The sequence below is a fragment of the Apodemus sylvaticus genome, chromosome 7 (genome assembly GCF_947179515.1).
Source record: "Apodemus sylvaticus chromosome 7, mApoSyl1.1, whole genome shotgun sequence".
Taxonomy (NCBI): Eukaryota; Metazoa; Chordata; class Mammalia; order Rodentia; family Muridae; genus Apodemus; species Apodemus sylvaticus.
In genome coordinates this window covers 128,296,211-128,311,717 of record NC_067478.1, presented here as the reverse complement: position 1 = coordinate 128,311,717, position 15,507 = coordinate 128,296,211, and the positions used below count along the sequence as shown (strand labels likewise).

Genomic DNA, 15,507 nt, shown 5'->3' with positions numbered 1-15,507 from the left:
ATATTGATCTAAGTAATGTTGAACTGAGCCATTGTGGTTCTGTTCAGGAAGTTAGTTGTCTCCTGTAACAATGTGTTCAAGGCTATTCCTAACTTTCTGTCTTATCAGATTTAGTCTATCAGGTTTTATGTTGAGGTCTTTGATCCACTTGAACTTTAGTTTTGTGTCTGGTGATAGGTATGAACCTATTTACACTCTTCTACATGCAGACATTTAGCTAATCTAGGACCATTATGGAAGATTTTTCTTTCATTGAATAGTTTTGGCTTCTTTGTAATAAAGTGTTATAGGTATGTGGGTTCATTTCCAGGTCTTCAATTTGATTCCAATGATCAATTGATGTTGTTGCTCTGTAGAACAGATTGAACTAGGAACGGTAATACCTTCGGAAGTTCTTTTGTTATACCAGAATGTTTTTGCTATCCTGGGATTTTTGTTTTTCCATATGAAGTTAGCTGTTGCTTTTTCAAGGTCTGTGAAGATTGTGTTGGAATTTTGATGGGAATTGCATTGAATCTGTAGATCCTGATTTTGGTAAGATAGCTATTTTCACTATGTTAATCCTACTAATCCATGAGCATAAGAGATCTTCCTTTATTCTGATATCTTCTTCAAATTCTTTCTTCAAGAAAATGAAGTTCTTGTCATATAGGTCTTTTATTTTCCTGGTTAGAGTCACACAGGGGTATTTTATATTATTTGTAGCTATTGTGAAAGGTGTTTTTCCTTTATTTCTTTTTCAACGCATTTATCATTTGTATATAGGAGGGCTTTGACTTTTTTTTTGGTTAATTTTGTATCAAGCCACTTTGCTTAAGGTGTTTATCAGCTAGAATAGTTTCCTGGTAGAGTTTTTGGGGTCACTTATATATACTATCATATCATACCATCCACAAACAATGCCTAGGCTTCTTTATTTCTGACTTGTATTCCCTTGATCTTCTTTAGTTGTCTTCTTGCTCTAACTAGAACTTCAAGTACTATACTGAATAGATAGGAAGAGAATGGCCTACCTTGTTTTGTCCCTGATTTAGTTGAATTATTTTATGTTTCTCTCCATTTAATTTGATGTTGGTTGGGTATTGGCTTGTTGTATATTGCCATTATTGTGTTTAGATATGGGCCTTATATGCAGGATATCCCTAAGACTTTTACCTTGAAGGGGTGTTAGATTTTGTCAAAGGCTTTTTCAGCATCTAATGAGATAATCATGTGGGTTCTTTTTCTTTCCATTTGTTTATATGGTAGATTACATTAATGGATTTTTGTATGTTGAATCACCTCTTGTATGAAGCCTACTTGATCATGGTGGATGATGTCTTTGATATGTTCTTTGATTTGTTTTGCAAGTATTTTGTTGAGTATTTTTGTATCAATGTTCGTAAGGGAGATTTTTTTCTGAAATTCTTTTTTATTGATTTAACCTTTGTGAGATTTAGGTATCAGGATGACTGTGGCATCATGAAATAAATTTGGTAGTATTCCTTCTGTTTTTATCTTGTGGAGTATTGGTATTAGCTCTGCTTTGAAACTCTTGAAGAATTCCACACTAAGATCACCTAGTTCAGGATTTTTTTGGTTAGGACACCTTAAATGACTACTTCTATTTCTTTAGGGTAAATTGTTTACCTGATCTTGGGTTAACTTTGGTAAGTATTATCCATCAAGAAAATTATCAGTTTTTTTTTTTAGATTTTTCCAATATTGTGGAGTGAGACTGTTTCTGAAGTAAGACCTAATAATTCTTTGGATTTCCATGGTGTCTGTTAATTATGTCCCCTTTTTATTTCTGATATTGTTAATCTGGATGTCCTTTTAGTTAGTTTGGCTAAGGAGTTATATATCTTGATGATTTTCTGATGAAGCCAGCTCTTGGTTTCATTGATTATTTTTGTATTGTTCTCTTTGTTTCTATTTCATTGATTTCAGCCCTGAGTTTGATTATTTCTTTCTGTCTACTCTTGGGTGTGTTTGCTTCTTTTTGTTCTAGACTTTTGTGCTGTTAAGTTACTAGTATGAGATATCACTAATTTCTTTATGAAGGCACTTAGTGTTATGAACTTTCATCTTAGCATTTGCTTTCATTGTGACCCATAAGTTTGAGTATGTTGTGTCTTCATTTTCTTGCATTCTAGGAAGTTTTAAATTTCTTTCTTTATTTCTTCTTTGACCCAGTGGTGATTGAGTTCAGTTTCCATAAGTTTGTAGGAATTCTATTGTATTTGTTGGTAAAATCCTGCTTTAATTGTGGTGGTGTGATAGGATGCAGGGGCGTTGTTTCATTTTTTAAAATATTTGTTGAGGCTTGCTTTGTGATCTATTGTATGTTCAGTTTTGGAGAAGGTTCCATGATGTATACTGAAAAGGTGTATTTTGTGTTTGGGTGATATGCTCTGTAAATTGTTAGATCTTTTTGGTTCATAATGTTTTTTAGATCTAGTATTTTTTTGTTTAATTTTTTGATTGGTGAGTTTGGGGATACTGAAGTCTCCCACTATAAATGTGTGAGGGTTTATGTGTGATTTAAATTTTAGTAATGTTATTTTTACAAACAATGGGTACTCCTGTGTTTGTAGCATAGATGTTAGGAACTGAAAAATAATCTCAGTTGACCTTTTTCCTTTGATAAATATAAAGTTTTTGCCTGGATCTTTTGATTAAGTTTGGTTTGAGGTTTATTTTGTTAAACAGTAGAATGGCAACACCAAGTTTTTCTTAGGTCTATTTACTTAGAAAATCTTTTTCCAATCCTTTAGTCTGAGGTAATGTCTATCTTTGATGTTGAGGTGTATTTCTTGCATGCAGCAGAAAGCTAGATTCTGTTTTTGTTATTATGGAATTGAGTCCATTGATACTGAGAAAAATCAATGACCAAATTTACCAATGATTGTTAAATCCTATTGTTTTGTTGTTGTTGTTGGTAATCTATTGCCTATGTTTTCATGGGTGTAGTTAATCTCCTTGGGTTGGAATTTTCCTTATAGTACCTTTTGTAGGGCTAGATTTGATAGATTATGTTTAAATTTGACTTTATCATGGAATATCTTATTTTCTTCATCTATAGTGATTGAAAATTTTGTTTGGTATAGTAGTATGGGCAGGAATATGTCATCTCTTAGAGTCTGAAGGACATCTGTTAAGCCTTTATGGCTTTTAGGGTCTCCATTGAGAAGTTGGGTGCAATTCTAGTAAATGTCTAGTATGATATTATGTTACAAGTCATTTTCCTTACATCTTTCAGTATTTTTTCTTTGTTCTGAATATTTAGTGGTTTGATTATTATGTAGAGAGGTGACTTTCTTTTCTGGTCTATTTGGTGTTCTGTAAGCTTTGTTTGCCTTTATGGGCATTTCTTCTATGAATTTGTTGAAAATCTTTTCTGGGCCATTGAGCTGAGAATCTTCTTCTATTCCTATTATTCTTAGATTTGGTCTTTTCATAGAGTTGCAGATTTTCTGGATATTTTGTGTCAGGAAATTTTAGATGTACATTTCTTATTATTTCTTCTATTGTACTGTAACACATTCTTATTATTTCTTCTATTGTATCTTCAACACCTGAGAGTCTATCTTCCATAGCTTGTATTCTGTTGGTGATGCTTTTGTCGGTGTTGTTTGCTCACTTAACTGAGATTATTGATTGCCAGAATTTCCTCAGTTTGTATTTTCTCTATTGTTTATATTTCCATTTTCAGGTCTTCAACAGTTTATTAGTTTCATTCAACTCTGTTTTTTTTCTTGTTTTTCTTTAAGGGATTTATTAATTTCCTCCAATTGTTTGTGTTTTCATGAATTTCTTTAATAAATTATTCATTTCCTTTTTAAGAACCTCAACCATCTTCATAGAGCTGTTTTTAAGTTTTTTTCTTATGCTTCTGCTGTGTTGGAGTAATCAGGGATCACTGCAGTAGGATATCTGAGGTCTAGTTGAGACACGTTACCTTGGCTGTTGTTGATTGACCTGTAGGCATCTAGATTTGGGATGATTATAGATCTAGGTGCTGATTTCTGAGTTTATCTTTGTTGTATGGGTATTTTATTCCTTGTTTTTTGTTTCTTCTCTGCTCTTCTGGTAGGTATGGCTTGCACTTCTTGTAGTCTGCTTGATCTGTGGTTGAACAGGGTTAGGGTGGGAGAATGCTGAGATACTGAGAGAGTGGGGAAGATTGGACAGACAGCCTACCTGGGCATTTGGGTGTTCTTTCAATGAGGATATACGTCAGTACTTTGTCTCAAAACTTATTTTACCCTTTGTAGAATCAATGCTAAAGCACAACACAGTACAGGCTGAAACAAAGCAATTCTCTTGATCTACTCAATTCTACCTGAAAAGTTTGGCTTTTCTTGGTAAAAGGCTTATTGGTTTCATACTCCAGCCAGACTAACCTAGATTTCCTGACCTCACTCTTTTCTTCTTTTATTACTTTCCTGTCAGAGTGTGCACATGTCCTCTAAATACCATGTATTGTATGCCAACTCTGCAGAGTTATATGTAGTAGGTATTTGAGAGGTGAGGCCTTGGGAGGGGACTGTGTCTGCCCTCAGGAAGGACTAATCCATTAATGACTTAATGAGTTATACTGAGAATGCCATTATTCTAAGTGAGTGTTTCCTGACTCACTTGCTCTGTGTGTAATGCTTGCTACCTTGTCATAACCCCACAAGCAAGAAGGAACAGAAGCCAAGTAAATGCATGCTCTACCCTCTTGAACCTCCCAACCTCTAGAACAAAAGCTGAGTAAACCTCTACTTTAGTAAACTCTGTGGTCTCTGTTATTTTGTTACAACAGCAAAAATTGACCAAAGTAACAGCCTCTTCAAAACGTTTCTATCTGTTTTCTCAAAATGTGGAGTGTTGTGGAGCCATCAAAGGGACATGCAAAGCCTAGGGCATTTGAATCTTGGCCCTTAGGAGGCTTTATTTTGCTCCTTTGGTCTAGTTTCTTTTGAAGAAACTTAGGATTGAAGGGGCTTTGTATGTGCTGAACTCTAGCCACCCCCCACCCCCCCCACCCCCCCGCTACAGAGACTTCTGGATGGCTTCAGAAAAGAAGCCCAGCCTAAACTAGAGCACAGACAAGCAAACATCTGTAAAATGTAAGACTCAGCTTCAGTTAAACTGTTCCTGTGAGACTGGTAAAAACGTAGAGGTTTTGGAACCTTTGTGCATACTGCTTGCAAATACTAGTAACGAATGTTTGTTTGTTTGTTTATCTTATTTTATTTTTTGGGTGCAGCGAACTTTATTGATGGTATTCAAGAGAATAGGGAGGGCTCCCTGACCCCCATTATTGTGGGGGTCTGCGATGGAAGCTGAGGGAGATGCTCAATGTGAAGGCCGAGTTGGGATAGGGACTCCTCAGCATCAAGGGCCTCTCTCTTGCTCTCTTGTGGGTTGGGTGGTCCAGGCCTTCTTACTCCTTGGAGGCCATGTAGGCCATGAGGTCCACCACCCTGTTGTAGTAGCCATATTTATTGTCACACCAGGAAATGAACTTTCCAAAGTTGTCATTGAGAGCAATGCTAGCTTCAGTATCAAAGGTGGAAGAGTGGAAGTTGCTGTTGAAGTCGCAGGAGACAACCTTGTCCTCAGTGTAGCCCAGGATGCCCTTCAGTAGACCTTCAGATGTCTGCCTCACCACCTTCTTGATGTCATCATACTTGGCAGGTTTCTCCAGGGAATATGTCATATCCACAATGGATATATTGGGGGTTGGAACATGGAAGGCCATGCCAGTGAGTTTCCCGTTCAGCTCTGGGATGACCTTGCCCACACCCTTGGCAGCACCAGTGGATGCAGGGATGATGTTCTGGGCAGCCCCACAGCCATCACACCACAGCTTCCCAGAGGGGCTATCCACAGTCTTCTGAGTGGCAGTGATGGCATGGACAGTGGTCAAGAGCCCTTCCACGATGCCAAAGTTGTCATGGATGACCTTTGCCAGAGGGGCTAAGCAGTTGGTGGTGCAGGATGCATTGCCGACAATCTTGAGTGAGTTGTCATATTTCTCATGGTTCACACCCATCACAAACATGGGGGCATCAGCAGAAGGGGCAGAGATGATGATCATTTGGCCCCACCCTTCAAGTGGGCCCCGGCCTTCTCCATGGTGGTGAAGATGCCAGTATACTCCACAACATACTCAGCACTAGCATCACCCCATTTGATGTTAGTGGGATCTCGCTCCAGTAAGATGGTGATGGGCTTCCCGTTGATGACAAGCTTCCCATTCTCAGCCTTGACTGTGCTGTTGAACTTGCCATGGGTGGAGTCATACTGGAACATGTAGACCATATAGTTGAGGTCAGTGAAGGGGTTGTTGATGTCAATAATATCCACTCTGCCAGACGGACAGCAGAAGGATGCCCTGGTAACCAGGTGCCCAATGCAGCCAAATCAGTTCACACCAACCTTCACCATTTTGTTTACAGGATGAGGCTGGCATTGCACAAGAAGATGCGGCTGTCTCTGGAACAGGGAGGAGCAGTCTCTGGAACAGGGAGGAGCAGAGAACCGTAATAAGTGTTTATATTTGTCTATATAGAGTGGGGATGCCTGAATCTGTACATGTTAGTTTACTGCCACAATAGTTCTATACCTGTTGTTATCTTATACAAGAAGAAGTCAATGTGGAATGGTGGAGAAACTACCCAAGGCCATGCAAAAAGTCTATGGAAGAACTTGGATTTGAATGTGACCATTCTATCTCTAAAGCAGTATAAAACCCCAAATAACAGATGTGACATCCCTTAACAGAGCCATGGGCAGATACTTAATGCTCAGAAAATAATAGCTGTTATATACAAATCCTGAGGGTGGTAGGATCGTGGGTGGTAGTTATATGGGGTGATGATCTAAGTAAATGAGAGACACCCTCAGAAGAACCTACTGAAGCTGTTCCTTCACGTCTGTAGCTGCAGTAAATACTCTGTCTGGACATATAACTAAGGACCACTTCACAGCAATTTGGTCAAAACATTGTTTTTATCTCATCTGTGTTTTGAGTATATGGAATTCTATTTTAACAACCATAAGAAGAAATGTTCTAGAATGAAGGGTAAAACACCTGTGACTTTGTTCTTCCCCCTTGTCTTCACTGTGAAAAAAAAAAAGACTATTCCCTACATAGATGACATCTAAAGGCCCTCTGCTTTTTGCTAATAATGAATATTGCAATATGGATTAATGAGTTATACTGAGAATGACATTATTCTAAGTGAGATTTTTTTTTTTGCTTTTTGCTAATAATGAATATTGGCTCTAGATATGGCAGCTTAATACATGGAAAATGGTCAATGAAGCACATATTATTTTTACTGTTGTATTTGTCCATGGACTATAGTTGTAGCTTGGTTTGGGCAAATCGTTTTCCTTTATGAATTGTTTTATTTAGAATAATTTAAGAGTATATTTACTAACATACATAGCCAAGGAGAAAGGCACAGGGTTTCCAAGCCATAGGGAAGATAAGCTAATCAATCAGAGGACTCTCAAGAGAAGGGATAGCAGTACTCTCTGAGGAATGTGAGGTGTGAGGATACTTGAATCTTGCTGATGCCTACTGGGCATGGTGCAGTCATTTTTGGGAACCACCTCCCCCCCCTGTGCTTACAGAATGTGAACAAGCATGTAATTCATGACTGAAGGAGCATAAGGTCTCCATTTTTCCAATTATATAACTGATTTTATTTTTCCATTACTAACCGAATGAACTCTGATAATGCAATGGTGAAAATACCAAACCAACTGGGCCTTCATCCATTATTTTGAAACCACAAGGAGTAGATATAGTTATTCTACAGGTGGGGTATGGCCTTGGCTACATTACTGCATTACAGATACCTGGAGGACAGTCTAACTTCTTTGAGCAATTCCATCCTTGTAGGGGATGGTGTCCTCTCTCAGCCTCTATCTGTCTCCTAATCTCTCACCTTGAGAAAGGAAGATTATTTAAGGTCTTCCCTTTAACATCATGATGATTAATGCTGATTACTTGGTGAAGAGTTGAGACTTTGGTCCCAGAGCTAAAAACACTCCCTGCAGAAGCAGAGTTTAAAGCAGTTGGAATCCTGTTACTGGGTGTGGAATCATGATCATGAAAGGTGAGTCAAGTTTGGGAAGGCTCCAGGAACACACCCTTGAGACTTTCTCCAGAGTTGGTGCTCTCAGAAGCCATTGGTAAGACTTCTGTCCAAGTTTCTTAAACCAAAATCTAATTATTGGGTTTTTCATTCACAGTTTTGCTATAACTGAGTTCATGCTTACTGAGCTTGTAGTTCCAGGCTTTGGAGTGGAATCAAGATTTTGATTATGGTTAAAACTGGGTCAAAACACTCAAGTGAGAAATGTAATGAAAACTACCAAGTCAGCCTGTTCTAATACTTGGCTTGATAGCAAGTTGGGATTTTGGTCTACATAATTTTATAGTTGAGGATTAAAGAATTCACAGCAGACAAGGAAAATACAGTTCCTGATCTCTGGTATATAATTGGTGACTGAGGGTAGGGTTTTTGTTTGTTTGTTTGTTTGGTCATTATTTTTTAGAATACAAGTTTCCTAACTGACAGGACCACTCTGCACTCTGTGTAGTTTACATCTTAATGGCTCCCCATGTGGCCTCTCCGGGTGGTTTGATTTTTAATGGAATCCCCAGACAACCACAGAGCGGAGAACAGGAAAGGCACCGCCTCATTTCCCTTTTGTGGAATTAACAGTTTCAAACTTTATCAGCAGACTGACTGCCATGAAGGCCAGTCCTGGGTGGTGGGTGGTGATCCCATGGGAGACAGAGCCCATGGCCCTGGCTGCAGTAAGAAAGTGGTTTTGGTGATTCCTGATAGAGCAGGGCCAAGTGCATGACCTTAAACAAACTGGACAACCATCCTGCTGGAGAGTTATTATTGTTGACTTCTCACGTCTGCAGTCTGACTCTGACTCAGAAGCACCTATGTGTTTGAGATGCCACTGACAGGACAAGAAGAGGCCTGCAAGTAGGAGCTGGGAATTACACAGGTCAAGGAGAAGAAAGGGTGGGGAAGTCATGGACCAGAAGCCTTGAGTTAAACCAATGACTCATATATATATATATATATATATGTATGTATGTATATATGTATATGATCACCCTGTCTGTGTGTGTGTGTGTGTGTGTGTCTGTATAATGGGAAGGATGGAGGGAAGAAAAAGAGCAGTGTTTCTAGTGGCCATGTTAATGTGCATGATCTGTACTGTTGCCTATAGCCATGTTTGATATCTGTGCTCCCTGCTGCAGTATCTGTGGCCTGTGTTACCACCAAAGGGCACATGGATATACATTGTTTAGGCTGCTTCAGTGACTATATGGGCACAATAAATGGGACATTTTGAAACTCTTTTCTGGGGATGGGGTAAACCTGGGAGGTCTGGGAAGTAAGGGTGATCTTGGTGCATTATGTGAAATTCCAAAATAATCAATAAAAATAATAAGTTAGAAAAATAAATCTTAAATTTTTTAAAGTATAAGAAGAAAGCAAGAGACTGAATTTGAGGTCCAGTACTTTCCAAACTGACCCTCCAGCCAGTGCTCGTTGTTTTACCTTTCTCTGAAATTAGGAGAGGAAGTGCTCACTCTGAACAGCATCATCAGTGTTTCTAGTGGTAAAGCAATACTGCAGATGTTTATTGTCAGGATTGGCACAGCTTGGGCACTCTCCTTGCTTTTATTCCTTCCTCCATCTTCCCTAATCATCTCACATCTCTAAGGGCTTAGTCCTGTGCAGAGATGACTTAGGTTTCAATCACTGATCATTTAATAGACCTATTCTCTGCTCACATGTATGTATGTTTGCATGTATATACATGTGTGTATACGAATCTGTGCCATATGTGTATATTTGTATGTGTGTATGCATCTCTCTCTCTCTCTCTCTCTCTCTCTCTGTGTGTGTGTTCCAAAAGTTGCAGAATATGTTTTTTTGGTAAATATTGGGTGTGTTCCTCAGTTACTCTCCACCTTGTCTTTTAAGACAGGATCTCTTGCTGACCCTGGCATTCACAGATGCATCAAGACTAGCTAGCCAGCAAGCCTCATGGATCCTCCTGTCTCCACTTCTTTCTCCTGTGCTGACTGCATGTATGCTCCACCACACATGGTGTATGTGGTGCTGGGGACTGAACCCAGGCTTCTTGCATGCTAGGCAAGCTCTATATCAACTGAGCCACACCCTGAGTGATTTCATCTCCATTCACGCATATTTAAACCCAAGGGATGGCAAGCAAGGAAGGAAGCACCACGTACACTCTGACTGCAGCTAGATCTGATAGGCTATGTTCATCATTCAGGAAAGTGTATGGGCCATCAAAATGTTCTTCTTCCTTTAGGTTTTTGTTAGTTCTTTAAATGCTATTACTTTAAAATCTGCTGACTTTGACCTGGGATTTCCTAGTCATTGTCCCAATAAATTTAAGAAAGGGGTTCTGTCTGGCTTACTTGACAAAAAAAGCTAATGCCATCTTGATAGCAAACACAACTGGAAACAAGCTGGATCTTCTATTTCCTTTGCATTTTTTTTTTAAAAAATGACTAAGTTGTGAGAAAAGAAAAACCACCTAAATATAAACACATTACAAAGAACTATAAAAAGACATATGCTTAATTAATATCCTGGATACGTTTGCTTCACTCACAGTGTTTCTCGTCATATGCTGGTCTATGTAGTTTCTTCACTACACTGGAAGGTCCCTTTTCACTATTAAGTCAAATTCCAAGAAATACAGTATGATCCAGAAGAAGATGATATGGGGTAGAAACCCTAGGTCTAGTGTCCCTTCTATTTCATTGAGTAAAGCCTTATTGAGTTTCCCCCCAAGTCATTCTCAAGCATAATTGTATAAATAAAGGGAATGGTGATTTCTAAACCCTGTTAGTGATTGTAAAGTCGCACTCCATTGGGTTTGTTCTTTTAAACAGTTAATCTTCATTCTGCCCAAGGAAGCAGGTAAGCTAACTATAAATCTTCACCTCTCCCTCTGCCCTTCCAAATACAATGCCCTAGTCACATTCCAAGATCTGCAACAAAACACCTGCTGTTGTGTGCCACCTCCCTTGTACCTATCTGTACCACACAAATCTTTCCCACCTAACCTCACTCCCCCAATTCATTGCTTTATTCCAGCCCACAACTCCAGCAGTCAGTCCCTGGGAACTCAAAGGTCACTGTGACCAGGAAAGCAGGTAGACAAACTGCCAATCCTGACTTCTCCCTCTGCCCCTCCAAGTACAACCCCCAGCTCTCTAACAAACCTTCTTCTATGGCCTCCCTACACTCTCTGTGCCCATTCTCAAAAACCTAAGCAGATCCTGGTGAAAGGCCATGCTTTTCTCCTTCCTGTGTCTTGCTCAGCAACCCCCTTTTAGTTCTTCCCTATTCCTAAGTGTCAGATCCCAAAACCTAGAAATGCATTATACCCCACTGACCACACCTATCAGGATCCCAGGAGGATTTCAAACCGAGTAGCACAGAACCAGAGAGGGTAACAGAAATCAAGGAACAAAACACTGACCCAACAATGACAAACCCAGATTTTAACACATAGAATGGCAATCTTCCCAAACCCAAATGCCTAGACACCAGTGTAAAAACACAGTCAACAACAGCCAGGATAATATTGTTACATTATAGACTAATGACCCTACTCCCACAGCACAGCCTAAGTATCAGAACATAGCTGAAGCACAACAAAACAAAATTAAGACAGCCTTTATAATATCTTAGATGTCCTTAAAGAGACAAAAATAAAAAGATGGAAAAAAACTGAGGAGAATCTGGAAATAAAAAAAATTACAAATTCAAACCTCCATGACAAGCCTCACCAACAGAATACAAAAGATGAGAGAATGTCAGGCACTGAGGAGACTAGAGAAGAAATGGATGCACTGCTCAAAGAAATAGTAAATCTAAGAAAACCCTCAGGCACAAAACATCCAAGAAAGCTGTGATTCTAGAAAGACCACATTTAAAAACAATAAGAGAATAAGAGAAAAGACACAAGTCAAAGTCACAGAAAACATTTTCAACAAAATCAGAAGAAAATTACCCCAATCTAAGAAAGGAAGATGTCTATCAAAGTACAAGCAAGTAAAATACCAAATAAACTGGTTCCCTGCATAAATAATAATCAAATTGCTAAATTACAGCACAAAGAAATAGTGCCCCAGTGTTGGGGAATGCCAGGACAGGGAAGCAAGAGCGGCTGGGTTGGTGAGCAGGGGCGGGGGGAATGGGATAGGGGTTTTCAGAGGGGAAACCAGGAAAGGGGATAACATTTGAAATGTGAATAAAGAGAATGTCTAATTTTAAAAAAGCAGCAAGGGAAAAAGAGTAAGTAACATACAAAGGCAGACCTATTAGAATTACACCTGAGTTCTCAGTGGAGACTCTAAAAGCCAGAAGAGCCTAGACTCAAAGACCACAGATGTCAGCCCAGAGCACTATACACAATAAAAATTTCAATCATAATAGATGAAAAAAATAAAATGTTACCAAAGACACCACAAGAACTAAACTGGGCCCATGGAGGCTCACAGAGACTGAACCACCAAGGAAAGAACATGCACCCTACATATGTGGAACAGATGTGCCGCTTGGTCTTCATGTAGGCCCTAACCATTGGAATGGGGGTGCCATCTCTGACTGTGATGCCAGCCATTGGATCCCCTTCCTCTAACTGAACTCCCTGTTGGGCCTCATTGGAGGAGGATGTGCTTAGTCCTGCTGGCACTGGATGTCCCAGGGCAGGTGGTACCCAAGGAGGGCTTCCCTTCTCTGAGGAGGGAGTAATGAAGGCAGGAATTTGTAGGGAGATCAGGGAGGGTGGATCCCAAGGTAAAGTGAATAAATGAACAAATTAAAGAAAAAAGAAAACATACAAACAAGGGAGAAAAAGAATTTAAGCAATATCTATCTATAAATCCAACACTACAGAGGCACTTGGAGAAAAACTCTAATATACAGAGGTTAACTATAACCAAGAAAACACAGACAATACATCATCTCAGACCAGCAAATTAAAAGAGAAGAAATACACAGAAACACAAAGACATGCATGCACATGCCACCACCACCACCACAATAACAACAATGATAGCAAAATAACAGGTATTAACAATCATTGGTCACTTATATCTCTCAACATCAATAGGAAGGCACAGCTAGTAGAATGGAGATGAAAACAGAATCCATCTTTCTGCTGTATCCAAGAAACAAACCTTAATAGCAAGGATACACATCACTTAGGGAAAAAACACGGAAAAATATATTCCAAGCAAATAGACCTAAGAAGCAAGCTGGTGTAGCCATTTTAATATTTAATAAAATAGACTTCAAACCAAAAGTAGTCAGAAGAGATAGGGAAGGATACTCCATACTCTTATGAAGAAAACCTCACCAAGAGTACATTGCAATTCTTAACATCTATACTCCAGACACAAAGAGACCCAAGTAAGTAAAAAAAAAAAATTACTACAGTAGCTTAATACATATTGATCCTCAAACACTGATAGTAGAAGACTTCACTGAATTCTCACTAATACACATCTAGGCAAAAACTAAACAGAAATATACTGGTGCTAACTGACATTATAAACCAAATAGATGTAACATATTTACAGAATATTCTACCCAAACACAAAAGTTTATCTTCTTCTCGGCAACCCTGGAACTTCTTCCAACATGGACCATAGGCTTGGATACAATGCAGTTCTCAACACATACAAGAAAACTGAAATAACTTTTCCATTGTTGGTGGTTTTGCAAACTTGGAAATCAGTTTCCCAGTTTCAGAAAATTTGACCTGAGGACCCAGCTATACCACTCCCGGGCATATACCCAGAAGATGCTCCTACATGTAATAAGAACACATGCTCCACTATGTTAATAGCAGCCTTTATAATAGCCAGAAGCTGGAAAGAACCCAGATGTCCTTCAACAGAGGAACACATACAGAAATTGTGTTATATACACACAATGAAGTACTATTCAGCTATTAAAAACAACGAATTCATGAAATTCTTAGGCAAATGGATGGAACTAGAAACTGTCATCCTGAGTGAGGTAACCCAAACACAAAAGAACACACATGGCATGCGCTCATGGATAAGTGGATATTAGCCCAAAAACTCAAAATAAATAAGGTACAATTCACAAACCACAGGAAGCTCAAGAAGAAGGAAGACCAAAGTGGGGGTATTTTGATTCCTCTGAGAAAAGAAACAAAATATTCACAGGAACAACTATGGAGACAGAGTGTGGAGCAGAGACTGAAGGAAAGGTCACCCAGAGACTTTCCTACCTGGGGATTCTTCCTATAAACAGTCACCAAGTCCCAAAACTACTATGGATGACAAGAAGCCGCATACTGAAAGGTTTTGGTTTGTCTTCTGGAGGGGCTCTGCCAGAGCCTTACAGATACAGAGGTGGATACTAACAGCCAACCACTGGACAGAGCGAGGGGGGTTCCCAACAGATGAGTTGGAGGGCAGACTGGAGAAGCTTGAGGGGTTTGCAGCCCCATGGGAAAACCGATGATGTTGGCCAACCAGACGCCCCAGGGCTCCCAAGGACTAAGCCACCAACCAAGGAGTACACATGGTTCCAGCCAAAGGAGTGGCAGAGGAATGCCTTGTTGGGCATCAGTGGGAGGACAGGTCATTGGCCCTCTGAAGGCTCAATAGATGCCCCAGCATGGGGAAATTGAAGGGGGGGTCATGGGAGTGGGTTGGGTGGAAGAGCATATTCTTGGAGGTAGGGGGTGGGAGGACGGGTTGGGGGTTTTCGAGGTGGGGTAACCAGGAAGGGGTATAACATTTGAAATGTGAATGAAGAATATATTAAATAAAAAAAAAAACCAATACCAACAACAGAAACAACAGAAAGCTTATAAAATCACTGAAACTGAATAACTTTGTATTGAATGAAAAATAAGTCAGGACAGAAATTAAGAAATTAAAGACCTCTAGAATTCTATGAAAATTAATACACAATATACTCAAACTTATGGAACACAATGAAGGCAGTTCTAAGAGACAAGTTCATAGCATTAAGTGCTTATATATGTATTAAAAAACTGGAGAGAGGTCATACTGGCAACTTAGCAGAACAACTGAAAGCTCAAAAAATTAAAAGTAATAGATGGCAAGAAACAATCAAACTCATGGCTGAAATCAATAAAATGGAAACCAGCAAACAAAGAATACAACTAATCAATGAAACAATGAGCGGGTTCTTTGAGAAAAATGAATAAGAATGTCAAACTCTTGGCCAAATTAACTAAAAGGTAGAGAGAATAACTAAATGAGCAAAATTAGGAATGAACAGGGAGATTTATCAACAGATATTGAGGAAATTCCAGGAATTATAGCAACATACTTTAAAAACCTGCACTCCACTGAATTGTAAAGTGTAAAATACGTGGGTCCTTTTCTCAATGCATACCACTTATCATGGACAAAATTTTTAAAAAGCAATTAAA

At 39.2% G+C, this 15,507-nt stretch overlaps 1 pseudogene; it reads right to left on the bottom strand.

Moving 5' to 3' along the window:
* Positions 1–5,413: 5,413 nt before the first annotated feature.
* LOC127690202 (glyceraldehyde-3-phosphate dehydrogenase-like) lies at positions 5,414–6,426 on the bottom strand (annotated as a pseudogene).
* Between the last annotated feature and the right edge of the window lie 9,081 nt (positions 6,427–15,507).